The sequence below is a fragment of the Suncus etruscus genome, chromosome 9 (assembly GCF_024139225.1).
Source record: "Suncus etruscus isolate mSunEtr1 chromosome 9, mSunEtr1.pri.cur, whole genome shotgun sequence".
Lineage (NCBI taxonomy): Eukaryota > Metazoa > Chordata > Mammalia > Eulipotyphla > Soricidae > Suncus > Suncus etruscus.
This window is the reverse complement of record NC_064856.1, coordinates 68,095,960-68,108,758: the sequence shown is the minus strand read 5'-3', so window position 1 is coordinate 68,108,758 and position 12,799 is coordinate 68,095,960. Positions and strand designations below refer to the sequence as shown.

Genomic DNA, 12,799 nt, shown 5'->3' with positions numbered 1-12,799 from the left:
TTATTTAAAATTTGAAAAATGAATGCATGTCTGCGATTCAGCTTACTTAAAAGGCAAAAGACTTAAAAGAAAAAGGACCTTCCACCATCTTTCCCAGCTGCCACATTTCCTATAATCCTTCCACTATGTGTGCAGCTAATGTTTTTTATTAGTTTACTCTGTATCCCTTTACTTTCTTTTTATGTTTGTAAATGAAGCCTAAGAGAGGCCAGGGAGAGTGTGGAACAGGCTTTAGTACATGCTTTGCATACAGGAGGCTTAGTTTTGATTCCAGCACTACGTAGTCCCTGAGCAGAGAGCCAGGAGTAGCTCCCAAACATCTCTGAGTAGGACTCAAAGGTCAAAACAAACAAATAAATAAATACGACTAAATATTTTTATCTCTTTTACATAAGTGATAATACCTATATATGTATTTAGTATATAATTTTTTCTTTCAATTATTTTCTCATGAGTTGTTTCCATATCGATATAAAATTATTATATATAGTATAATATATTAAATATATTATTAGGTGTAAAATATTAGAGCAACATTATATTCCAGTGTACCCATGCACCACAATTTAGTTCACTAACCAGTACCCTTTTTGTAGGCATGTAGGTGATTTTCAGTAGTTTATATTCCAGCAGTAGTAAATAACTGAGTGTATGTTTTATTTCATGTGTGGGAGATTGTAGTTTGTAGGATAAATTCCTAAAAATTAAAGCATTCTATCAGAGAGGTAATGTATTTATTTGTTATTTTGCAGAATGCTGCAAAATAGGCCTCCAGAGTTATCAGACCATTTTCTACTCCCACCAGCAATGTTCTAGAGTCTAGTTCTGCAGTCTTCATAATAGTGTGTTAAGAAACTTGAAATTTTTCCAACCTGATAGGTGAAAAACCTCTTGTAACAGTTTAATTTGACTCTTAGAATTGAAGTAAAATGCACAAATGTTAATGGCTTCTGTTTGATGATTTTTGGGGGGCGGGGTTTTGGGTCACACCCGGCAGCACTCAGAGGTTACTCCTGGCTCTAGGCTCAAAAATCACTCCTAGCAGGCTCAGGGGACCATATGGGATGCCGGGATTCAAACCACCGACCTTCTGCATGCAAGGCAAACTATTACCTCCATGCTATCTCTCTGGCCCCAGTGTTTGATGATATTTTAATCTCAGTCTGTACTTAAGGCCCTTTCACCCAGAGCAAGACCTCCAGAAGAATTCCTTTTGCCCTTCTCCTTTCAGTGAATATTTTTCTGCCCCAGAGGTAATCTCTGTTGTGATTTCTGTCTCCACATGAGTTTTGCCTACACTTGAAGTTCATATAAATGATGTCATGTAGTATGTACTCTTTGGTGCTTAGCTTTTTTGATTCTTATTATGTCCCTAAGAATTATCCATTTGGGGACTGGAAGATGAAATAGTACTCAAGCTTCTGCCTTACAAGTACAAGGTTGTGAGTTTGATCCCTGAGGCCACTGAATGTGTTGGTTAGTAATATTCCACATTGTGAAGACATCACAACTTGTTTACTCACTTAACTATTAGTAAATATTAGGATAGTCTTCAGTTTAAAGATCGTAATAAAGCTGCTGTGAGAATCTTACGTTGTTAGGTTCCTTTTAGTGAACATAATGCATTTTGTTTTTATTGCGAGAGAAACTAAGTTGGGTTTTGATGTCTTATGTCCATTAGTAGATAGTGCTCAATAGTTTTCCAAAATAGTTGTACTGATTTAAATTCCCACTAACAATCAGTTTTTTCTTTTATAATTTGATCTTTTAATGTTTTATTTTAAGTTTTTATTGGCCTATTTCAAGGTCATGAACATATGTTTTTCCTTTTTGAAGTTTTATTATTTTGCCTTTTATATTTAAGCCTGAAATCCTTTATAAAATAATTGTATAAAAGAACACTACCGGGGCTGGAGAGATAGCATGGAGGTAAGGCAGTTGCCTTTCATGCAGAAGGACTGTGGTTTGAATCCCGGCATCCCATGTGGTCCCCTGTGCCTGCTAGGGGCGATTTCTGAGCATAGAGCCTGGAGTAACCCCTGAGCTCTGCTGGGTGTGACCCAAAAACCAAAAAAAAAAAAAAAAAAAAAAAGAACACTACCAGACCATTTAAAAGATCTTTTTTTTTTTTTTGCAAAATTTAATGAGGCATCTAGTTCAAAATGCTAATTAATTAACCTATTTTTCATAAACAGTGGACCCAGTTCATCTTTTCTTTATTGAATATTATTTTATTTTATTGGAAAGGGGGGCAGATGAACTACATCTGGCAGTATTTGGGAGCTAATCTCAGCTTTGTGCTTGGGTATTGCTCTTGGTAGAGCCAAGATTCTAACTAGATAAGAGTCTGAAAGGTAAATGCCTTACCTTCTGTGCTGTCTTTCTGTCTCTCTTCATTAAATTTTAGACTCCTTTGTCACAAAATCAAGAGATTGCTTATGTGAAACCTCATTAGTTATTTTTCTATTTGCTTTCTAGTGTCATACCATTTGATCATAGCTGATTTATAGATATGATCCAACTTTGTTGTCGTTGTGACTTTCTAATCTTGTTCTAGTTTGTTATTAGTAAGAAAGGTTGAATATAATTTCATATATTATAAGTGGTGCCATTTGTATTTCCTTCTCACTGATGGTTCTCACTGATGTATTAGTTTTTTATTAGTGCTCTAACAAATCAACCCCAAATCAGTGATCTGAAACAACCAAATCATACATTTTAAGGTCAGAGATAGTCTCAATAGGTTAAAATTGAGGTGTTTTGAGAAGAGGTTGTTTTGTTGCTGCTGTTGTTGTTTTTTGTTGTTTCCATTTTCTAGACACTACCAGAACTCCTTGGTTCTTCAAATTCACCAATAGCTCTGGGAGGTTTTCGCTTGTCGTTGACTGTTCTGATTTGTCTTTCACATTTTCACATATTTGTAATTATACTGGGTCCATTCACAGAATGAAGTTTCATTTCCCATTTTTTTTTAATGCTCAGGGGTTACTCTTAGCTATGTGCTCAGAAATTGGTCTTGGGGAGACCATATGGGATGCCGGGGGGTGGGGTGGGGAAGATCAAACTGCCGTCCATCTTAGGCTAGCGCTTGCAAGGCAGCGGCCTTCTTACCTCTAGTGCCACCACTCCAGCCCTACATATTCCCATTTTTAAGGTCAATTGATTCACAAGCTTAATCTCATCACTGCCTCAACTCTCCTTTATCATGTTAATTGCATCTTCACAGGCTCCATGGATTAGGGATTTGGAGAAAGGCCATTATTACCTACCTTGGTCAACTTTGTCTTTTTTATCCAACTGGAGTGTTGATTTTTTTTCTTCTAATGTTCCTAGAAATGTTTATGTATTATGGAGATTAGAAGATTGTGATTTAAATTGCAAGTATATTTCCTCATATTTAAATTTTTTTACCTTTGATGTTTGTTTATTTTGTCCTTTATTTTTCTTTGTCCCTTTTTCTTTCACAGTGGGTAAAATTTATTTGTCTTTTTTTGGGGGGCCACACCCATTTGATGCTCAGGGGTTACTCCTGGCTAAGTGCTCAGAAATTGCCCCTGGCTTGGGGTGACCATATGTTACGCCGTGGGATCAAACCACGGTCTTTCCTTGGCTAGGGCTTGCAAGGCAGACACCTTACCTCTAGTGCCACCTCGCTGGCCCCTGTCTTTTCTTATATGGATTCTGAATGAGAAAAACCCTTCACTCTCTAGGTTCTAACAAACATTCCTTATTTTTTTATTCCAGTATTTTTATTATTTTATTTTTACATGTAAATTTTTGATATGTTTAGAGTTTATCATGCTATATGAATTTCTTTCTCAGCATGATCTTTTCTTCAGATGGGGTTTTAATTACATCAATATTATTATATTCCCTTTCTCTTGCTGCACTTCCCCTGTTGCTATAAGGAATGATTTGCAACCTTTCTATCCTGCAGACTGGTTGAAAGCTCATACTATACACAAGACATAAGAGAGTCAGTGACTTTTCCAGGATTGCTCAGCTAGCCTGTGGCAGAAGTGTTTAGAAATTTGCGCTAGCTCATGGTTCTCCAACATGATTTATTTGTTCATTTTCTTTTTTTGTTCCTTTTTGGGTCACAGCCAGTGATGCTCAGGGGTTATTCCTGGCTCTGCACTTGGGAATTATTCCTGTAAGTACTCAGAAAACCATTTGGAATGTCAGGGATCAAACCTGGGTTCACCATATGCAAGGCAAATATCCTACCTGCTGTATTATCTATCGCTTCAGCTCTGCTGTTCATTTACTAGGAGATTCTTCAAGTGGCTATCATTTCCCTGACTGTTTGCCAGGCAGAAGGGGACTACTTAGGCAGAAATGCTCCTTTGGATCTTTTTGTTTTTAGAGTCCAAGTTTTAACTTGGGTCTTGAGCTGATATCTTTGATCCCTCTTACAGACCTCGGTACTTGAGGCACTACATTTTCTTCTCTGTTAGGCTAGAAATGGAATACAGTCTTGCATTTAGGAGAGGTCTTTCATAATAAATGCAGAGAACTTGCAACAGATCCTCAGTTGTCATCCCATTCACATTGCTATCTGGTCATTTGTTTTTAAGTCATTATATAACATGTGTCTTTTTAGCTTTCAGTAAGGGTGGATTTGTTGTTGTTCTTGTTGTTGTTGTTCTTCTTGTTGTTGTTACTATTATACGTAAAGAAGCAATATCTGTATTACTCTGTTAGAACCCTTTCCATGTGAGGCCATAGGTAAGGGAGCCTGACTGTTGAGAAGACTCACATACACTTGCTAGTTTTTTTTTTCTTACAATAATAAAAGCAATAGTTGTGACCCCCCCCAAACGTGTTTACAAAGACTCAAGACCCTTGGGAGGCCTTGCAAGAGTAAATAAACTACATGAGCTGAAGGTAAATGCAGAATAAGCTAGAGACTTATGTGCAGTGGAAGAACTGAGCTTTGACCCCCAGTCACAGTGCCTCTTGGAGGTTCCCTTAGACTCCTGTTTAAGAAATGTTTCTACATCAACAACTTGTTTTCAGGGCAGGTTTCCCTGCCTTCACACCTAATGCTGAGATGAAATGCTGAAGACACTCCATGACACCCTGACTTTGACATAGGATCCGTGCAGAAATCAAGATCTCTAATTACAGAAGCCTGCCTGTGACAACCATGATTGAGAACATTTCCTGGGATCATGAAGACTTTGGGGTTAAACAACTTATTATGCCCAGAATCTTAGTTGGTTTTATGGCAGTATGCTTCATGGGTAGGGACACCCTGTTTTAGGCCAAAAGTTATTCTTTCTATTTATTTTCCCCAACTCTCGTTGTGCCTATGCAAAACAAACAAACAAACCCTGCCACACACCCTTGCTTTTTTTTTATCTTTTAGATAGGGGTTCCCGCCTTTTTCATAGAACCTTGGGACACAGATTACTTTGTTTTACCTCAAATTTCTGCATTTTTCTATAAAATTAAGAAGGAAAAAAATAAAAGAAAGAATGGGGCCAGGGGCCAAGTGGTCTCAGGTGCATTGGTAGAGAAAAAAAGGACAGAACTAAATATCCAAGCCAAAATCAACAAACAATAAAATCAAAAGACCCAAATTATAACAATCTAAACTTGAAATGGGCCTATTATACTAGCAGGCCAGGGGGCAAAGAATAGTGGTATAGGATGCATTCTTGGGAACAGTGGTGGAGGGAGTTTGACACTGGTGGTGGAAATTGATTCACTTGATTCACTGTATATTGGAAATTTAGTTATGAAGGACTTTTTAAATCACAGTGGTTCAATAAAATAAAACAAATGGGCTCCCCAAAAGAAATGTTTCTAAGGTTAGCTTCTCCACTCAACTCTGTCATTTTGTCCACAAACTGTTGTCTATCTTAACAGACCCAAACTTTCTATTGTTTACATTACATGCAGTAAGTAGTGCCTGTTTTAGTTTAAAACTGCAAGTTAGTGCTCGCTTCAGCAGCACATATACTAAAATTGGAACGATATAGAGAAGATTAGCCTCTGCACAAGGATGACACGCAAATTCGTGAAGCGTTCCATATTTTAAAAAACAAAATAAAACAAAAAAACCCTGCAAGTTAGACTGCAGCATATTCCACACTCTTTTAGCTTCCTAGTAGTTGATTAATGTACCATAACATCAAATCTTGGAGAAATACATTCATGTTTGCTACCTCATGGAGCTCACATTTAATAGGAAAGAGCTAGGAATTAAACCCTAATGAAAATATAGTATATAGAGTTATAATATAGAGTAATATAATAATATAGAATTATTATACAATGTATAAATGCTGTATGGGTGGATACATAAAAATAAAAGAGATTGGTAAAAATGAGAGGAACGCACGAAGAAGAATGAATAATTAATTTTGGAAATCTTCACGAAAGTGCTGTTCCTGCATAGAAGACTGAAGATCATTCTATGCTGAGAGATAGTCATGAGCAAGGGGGAGGGAAGCTCTCATAGGTGAATCATGGTTGAGGACTAAATGGATCACGGGATGACTATTGAGGCTAATCCAAGGCTCCAGTAGCATGCTGATGGGGCACTAACTTGACTTGATTGAGTAAACAGTATGGTGTCATTGTGATATAAGATGACACTCAGAAGTGACAATTGCAGTAAGAGATAAAAGAAAAAATGTTTTCTGGAAAGATACTGTCTTTTTGCAGAAAGAAAGAACAGAATGAAATGGTTGAGCTATTGCTAAATGCTGATTGATGTTTTCTTACTGTGCTTATTATCTGTGTGGTATGTATGGTGGATACAAGAACTTAGCTTCCATCCTCCAACAGAGCCTGGAATCAATGAGGAACTAATGATCATCCCTCCTTACCAGGGAAGTCATTATGGGGCATATGCCAAGCAAAGTTAGTTCTGAAGGATGCTGTGTAAGGATGGGTTTTACGTTCTCTTGTATATACTGTAACATAGAGCCTGTTTTATAGTATGACAAATCAGCCTCAGAAAAGCCAGGCATCTTATCTCAGAAACTCCTAACTAATACATGGTGGAATTGCTAGTGAGCTGCATTATTTGACTCAGAATATGTACTTTTTGTTAGATTAATTTTGTTTATTACAGATTAGCATTACAGATTAGTACAGAGTTAAAAAGTGAAAAAATTTTACTGGACCAGGAAGATAGCTCAAAGAGTTGGACAGTGTGCCGATCTGGGTTCAGACTCTGAGGCCTACTGAACACTGCTAGGTATGACCCCTAAACAAAACAAAACTTAAAAAAAATGCTAGGATCCAAGAGATAGCACAGCAAGAAAGGTGCTTGTTTTGTATGTGATCAAATCAGGTTTGATCCCCAGTATTGCATGTGATCCCCCAAGCCCTGCCAGAACTAATCCCTAAGCACAACCAGTATGGCCCCCAAACCATATATATATATAAATAAATATTAAATACTACTAAAAGACTAATGATAATTTCTTCTTTACCTTTTTTTTTTTTGCCTCTTCGTCCTAACTTTAGAGGTAGCTCTTTTTCAGAATCTCAATTTTAAGTAAAATAAGTTTTTTTCTATTTCTCAGTGTAAACATTAAATTATTCCACTTTCCTTTTCTATCCCTATGTCCTCCTGGCTATAGTTAAATTATGAGTCGATTATTATGTCCAACATAAATACTGTTCACACAACTGGGCCATATTGATATATATATATACATATATATATATTGATACATAAAACAAACCATCATACTGTCCAACTTCAGTTTAAAAGAAATTATCTGGGACCTGGAAGGAGGATGAGTGAGAAAAGAGAAAACAGGGAAGTAAGAGAGAGAGAGAGAGGTGAGAGAGTGTGCCTTATAAATGATCGAGACTCATCTATGGGTTTTAAGAAAAATAAAAGTCATTTTTGCAACAATCCTCAGAGACAATGAGAGGAGGGCTGGAACACCAGCTCACTCCATGAAGCTCACCACAAAGAGTGGTGAGTACAGCTATAGAAATAACTACACAGAGAACTACCATAATCAAGTGAATGAATGAGGGAACTGGAAAGCCTGTCTGGAGTACAGGTGGGGGTGGGGTGGGATGGAGGGAGATTTGGGACATTGGTGGTGGGAATGTTGCACTGGTGAGGGGGGGGGTGTTCTTTACATGACTGAAACCTAATCACAATCATTTATGTAATCAAGATGTTCAAATAAAGAAGAAAAAGATTAGGAGTAAATGGAAGATATTTAAAAAAAATAAATAAATAAATGAGAAACAGTTGACCCTCTTGAGAGAGGACCTGAATAAGTAGTGTCAGCAAAGCTGGAAAGTAAGTGGCTATTTAAGCAATAGAGCTCAGTGCGTCTGGATTAAGTGACCTAATGTGAAGAAGGTTGAGAATGGAAGAAAAACAGGCAAGATTGGGCAAGATCAAGGATGGTGCTCAGTTTGTGCTTAACAGACTGTTTAAATATGCTGTAATTGACTAAAAAGAGAATTAAGAGAGGAAAAAGTAGGTTTAAGTCAAGGCGCTGAATTGGAGGTAGTCAGGGTTACTCTTGACTCTGCAGTCCGGGATCAATCACTCCTGAAGGGCTCAGACGACGCTACGTGGTGCCGAGGGTTCAGCTTGGGTTAGCTGCATGCAAAGGAAGCTGTACTATTGTTGGCCACTGATTTGTTTTTTCAACATAATCAAGTATGCCCATGGAATCTTCAAATTGAACTGCATGACAGGAGATTGGAATGAAAACTTTTATCTCATCAGACAAGTCAGGGAGATGTTTCTGTGGAGCAAGTGTACTGAAGCAGATCCTCAGATAATACCATTTCATTCAATGTCATTTTGTTAGAACATTTGTAAGGGGTGAAATACATTCCTGGCCAGCACTACCATCTGTGGGGAGTTTGCACATTCTCCCCATGCCTGCATGGGTTTTGGCCCAAGTATTCGAGCTTCCTCCCACTTGCACTCGAAAGAGACACATGCTAGGTTCATTGCACCTCAAAGAAATACATGTTAGGTTCATTGCTGTGTCTGAACTACTCTTGAACCTGTGTGTACATGTGTGTCTGTGGCAGGAGGGTGTCCTGACCAGGACCTTAATGCCCTGAGTTGTCAGGGAGGACACCCTGAACAGACAGGAAAATTAATGAGTGCATCTAAATAAATATTAGAAATGTTTTTATCCTGTTATGTAGAAGTCTGCTGTGATGATTTTGTGACCAGAACTTAACTCTTATTTTTTTTTCTCCCATTAGCCTCTGGTAAAAATGTTTTCATTGCATTTAAATTACCCTTCTTTCACTTAAAGTTGCAATTTCCTAGAACCAATTCATGACTCTAAGGAAGGTCTCACTCTAGCTTTTCTTTAATATGGATGAGATATTTTCTGCAAAGCAGTCCTGTTGTCAGGTACACTGTTGCGATGCCTTGGAAAGCTTGGCATCTCTGACTGTTCTGTCTATGTTCCTGTGCTACAATAATTGGACCCACGGCACAGGTTGATTTCCTGAGCGCCCTTTGCTGGGATCTTCTCATTCAGCAAAACTTTCTTCTTAGATGTCATAACAGCTGTTGTGAGGGTTGAAGACCATTGTAAGGGTGAGTCTTCAGAGGAAGCCTCAGCATGTACCTGCTTTGTCTCCCCAAGAGAAAGCCCAGATGGAGGAACTCATTTATAGAAAGCAACTGGAACGTAGAGGGTGCAGAGTTGGGCTCTTGACTTTGGGGAGCAGCTCTCTGTTTGGAAAAGAAGGGCTTGAGACAAAGTTCCCGACAGGTGGGCAGATCATATAGGTCTATGCCCAGAGAGGTAAGGAGACTGGGGAAGGAGGGAATAACATGCACCAAGCATCTCTTTTATGCCCAACAGTGTAGTGGGCACCTTCAGTCACAATGAAAGTGACGTACTGTGAGCACTGGACCTAGTGGTAGCCTGGCTTTCAGCCCAGCGCCTGTAGTTGTTTTCCATTTTGTCACAGCCACCATATAATATAGACACTCTTAGTAGCCCCATTTTGTTTATTTGTATGTTTTGGTGACTGGTGGTGCTCAAGGCTTACACCTTGAACTACATGTAAGGATCACTCCTGGCAAGGTTCAGGGAACCATATGTGAGCTGGGATCAAACCAAGTCAACCATATGTAAGGCAAGCACCCTCCCTCGACTACCATCACTCTGGCCTGCATTCACCATATTTTATAGATAAGAAAATCAGGGTAGAGAGGTGGCGACCTGCCCAGTGTCACTGGACTGTAATCAGTATCTCAACTCCCAGCCTGAGTTTCAGAACTCATTACCTTTCTCTCATCCGGACACAGCCCCTCTCTCTCCCCCAGTTCTGTTGGTGGAGGATTGGGGACACAAGTGATTTCTTTTTCTTGTGATTGTCACAGGTTTCTGCTTTCTCATTTCTCTATGGGTTGTGTGGGTTAGAAAAGCAGTGGGCAGGAGTGAGGAGAATTTTACTCTTCAGCCCCTGTCTGACTTGGATCACAAACCTTACACCTTCACCTTTGGGAACTGCACTGCCATCATCTCTCAGATGGAGTTGGGAGAATTTAGTGAAGAAATTTCTGGTCAATTGTATCTGTAGATTTGGGGCATTATTTTTCCTGTAGCCCTACCTAATCCCTGGCCTTTCAGAATCTCCTCTTTCCTGTTATCTTCCCCAACCCTGTTATCTTTTCCAGCCTCTTGCTGTTTATTATGATTTATGACATTTTTATCACTTAAAAGTCTATGATAATAATGCCTTGAGGCAGGAGACCACTGAAATCCTTATATAAATAATTCCACCTCCCTGAGCGGGCTGGAGGAGGAGGGCTGGGGTTGCAGATTTAGCAGCTGCAGCAGCTATAACCCAAGAGAAGCCTTGTCAGTCACAGAAGTGAATCATTCCAATGACTGCTTTGCCGAGTCCTTCCTAGAGCCAGAAGGTAAATTGGAGAGCAGTGTTGCTTTCACCATTCCCCAAAGCTTTAAAGGAAGCTCAGCTCCCCACTCGAAAATGGAGCAGGCAAGGGTATTTGAAAGTGCCTGAATCCTTACACCACACTCAACTAGCATTTCCACTTAACTATCTCCAGGTCAACTTACTGACCCTGGCCTCTTGTTTCCTCATCTGTAAAATGGGAATGAGGATAACCCATCAGGCTTGTGCGACTTGCTTGCAGTCATGCTGTTCTCAGTAACTCTTCTCTGGATACTGGTTTCTAAGAGTAGGAATTAGCAGCTTGGGGGATGTAGATTGTATGAGAAATGGAACAATCTGGTTTCCAGAGTGCACAGAAAGAGGACTTAGTAATATACATTTGAATCACCATTCTGTTTTTAGTTCCATCCAACTAATGTTTAAAAATATGGTTTCTTGGGCCTCAGAGATACTACAGAGGATAAGGGCTCTTGCTTTTGCACAACCGTCATTTCTGACCTGGGTTTGGTTCTCAACTACTCATGAGGTTCTCACCAGGAATAATCCTTGAGTACCAACAGGTGTAGCCCCAAACCCATAAATGAATAGATATGTGTTTTCTTGTGCCTTGGAGACAGTACAGGGTGAAGGCAAAGGAATAAGGTGGTCATAGCTGTTTCCCCAAGGCAGAGAGATTTGGGTACCAAGAGAGTTAGATAGCTAATTCCTCAGGAATGTCAATAACATCTTTAGATGTAAAAAGAAATCTAATATTGGAAGGCCATGCATCCTGCCCAAAGGGTCTATGACTAGCAAGCAGCTGGATCTGAACTGTAACCAACATCTCCAGACACCTCAGCCAGTCTCCTGAGCTGGAATAAATGCCCCAAACCCACTTAAAATTGGTTCCCTGAAAGTGGAGTTGCAGCCTTCCTCCTTTCTCTTGAATCTTACTTTGTTGAAAAGGACTTCTGGTCGTGTGTGTGTGTGTGTGTGTGTGTGTGTGTGTGTGTGTGTGTGTGTGTTTTCATGCTCATCTGCACAAAGACACACATTTGTATTGAAATATGAACCTACACATATAGTAATGAAAGAGGAAAATGTCTTGAGAAGCTATGACTCTGCAGAGTGTTCCATAAATATAATATTATGGTTAATATTTTTCCAGAGTATTAACCTCTTGATTGCAGAGCTTGTTGAGGGTCATTGTGAAAGGCACTGCAGCATTCCCTTTCTGGTTCTAGAAGGGCACTCTAATGAGCATAATTAAATCCTCCTTAAATGATAAAGAATCTTGGCAGGATCTCCAGTTATCATCAGAATGACCAATCAGGAATATACTGATAATGATCCATATGTTTGTTTGGGTCTTTTATTCACTCATGTCATTTAATCAAGGCCACAGCCTTGTGCAAGAAGGCTGGAATGAGGGGGGGAGAGGAATATCCCCATCTCAGAGGTTGAAAATTCAGGACTTAGATCATAAAGATACAGAGCAAGAACTGAGGTGGCATTTACTGAGATAGTATAATATAGCACAAAGTAAAACAAACAGGGTTTTGAGTCATGCATACTTAGGTTTAAATCCAGTTTGACAATACTTATATAGATTTTTTTTGATTAAAAAAATACCATGTATTGGGGCCGGAGAGATAGCATGGAAGTAAGGTGTTTGCCTTTCATGCAGAAGGTCATCGGTTCGAATCCCGGCATCCCATATGGTCCCCCGTGCCTGCCAGGAGCAATTTCTGAGCATGAAGCCAGGAGTAACACCTGAGCACTGCCGGGTGTGACCCAAAAACCACAAAACAAAAACAAAAACAAAAACAAACATGTATTTCTTTTCCTCTTTGCTATTATTGATACTGGGATGTACTCACTTTGTTGTGATGTTTGCTGGAGCAAACAAACTTGTAGCAGGCACTTA

The 12,799-nt window shown here is 39.2% G+C and overlaps 1 protein-coding gene and 1 non-coding gene across 2 annotated transcripts in view; both read left to right on the top strand.

The window, feature by feature from the left end:
• Positions 1–12,799, top strand: part of SERGEF (secretion regulating guanine nucleotide exchange factor) — a 286,373-nt gene that overhangs the window by 200,356 nt on the left and 73,218 nt on the right. The window lies entirely within an intron of this gene.
• On the top strand, positions 5,944–6,045 carry LOC126019892 (U6 spliceosomal RNA). Its single transcript, XR_007499503.1, has one exon. It is a non-coding gene; the product is annotated as a U6 spliceosomal RNA (small nuclear RNA).